The 1,134-nt window shown below is 34.7% G+C and overlaps 1 pseudogene; it reads right to left on the bottom strand.

The window, feature by feature from the left end:
- Window positions 1–611: 611 nt before the first annotated feature.
- On the bottom strand, window positions 612–685 carry LOC111590362 (uncharacterized; annotated as a pseudogene).
- Window positions 686–1,134: the final 449 nt, after the last annotated feature.

Genomic DNA, 1,134 nt, shown 5'->3' with positions numbered 1-1,134 from the left:
AGACCCTAGAAATGTCTTATTTTAGGCGGCTTGACGGGCCACTTAAAATAAACCCAATTTATTTTCGACAGCCACAACCAACTGCCGAGAATAGTAGACTTTATTTTCGACGGTCGGCTATAATTGTCAAAACTAGACGTGTCAGGTTTATTTTTATCGGTCTTCTGGCCATAAAATAACTTATTTTCAATGACCGTTATTGAAAATAAGCTTTATTTTTAGCGACAAACTTTCAGCGAAGGCTGAAGGCCTATGTCGAAAATAAATCGGTAGCCGCCAAAGGCTATAGTGACTTGTAGGTGTTATGTTGCTTTTTCCAAACACTGATCTAGAAGATGCCACAAAAGAATTTATGATTAATTTGACGTCAATGGAAAAGAGGAAAGCCAACGAAGGCTATTACAGATAGGACTAGATTAGGCTAGAAGAGCATGAGCATCATTAGTTTGTATATATTTTAGGGAAGAAGATGCTGAAGATGAACTAGCAGCAAAAGCATGTTTTATCTTCAAAGTTTACTAGGTACATGCCCGTGCGTTGCGACAGGATTAACAAAAATTGGTATGAATCATACTCGCAGAGTAAAAAATTACGCATAGCAACAAAAATCCCGCTCTCATAAATATTGATGGTATCCTTGTGTAGATCAGAATAGCATATATTACCATGGTTGAATCATTGAACATGTACAATAAAAGGCACTAAATATGGGCATAACCTTAGACAATGAGTAGCTAAATGTTGATACTAATAACAATGACTAAAATGATAGCCACTATCAGATTGAAAATATTACCTCCAACCAAGGATTAAATGCCAAAGCATTAATTGTCCAAAATGTCTTTTAATACCACCAATTTTAGCTTGCATGTTTTGATACATTATCATCGAAACTAAAATAAAAAGGCTCTTAATGTAGTGAATAGCAATGTAAGGCAACACATCTTTATTTTCTTAGAGGGTTAATTGAAATTTGAAAGTGGTTCTTCAAAAAATAAAAAGGCTCTTCATGTAGAATGAGAACACACAAATGTCATCTATGTGGCTCTGTCAAAAGAGGTGTTTAATTACATGTTTATTGTTTTTTTCTCAGTTCAAGTCACTGGGTAAGATACTTCAGCTTTTGCACAAATT

The sequence above is a fragment of the Zea mays genome, chromosome 10, assembly GCF_902167145.1.
Source record: "Zea mays cultivar B73 chromosome 10, Zm-B73-REFERENCE-NAM-5.0, whole genome shotgun sequence".
In the NCBI taxonomy this organism is placed as follows: domain Eukaryota; kingdom Viridiplantae; phylum Streptophyta; class Magnoliopsida; order Poales; family Poaceae; genus Zea; species Zea mays.
This window is presented reverse-complemented; position numbering and strand designations above follow the sequence as displayed.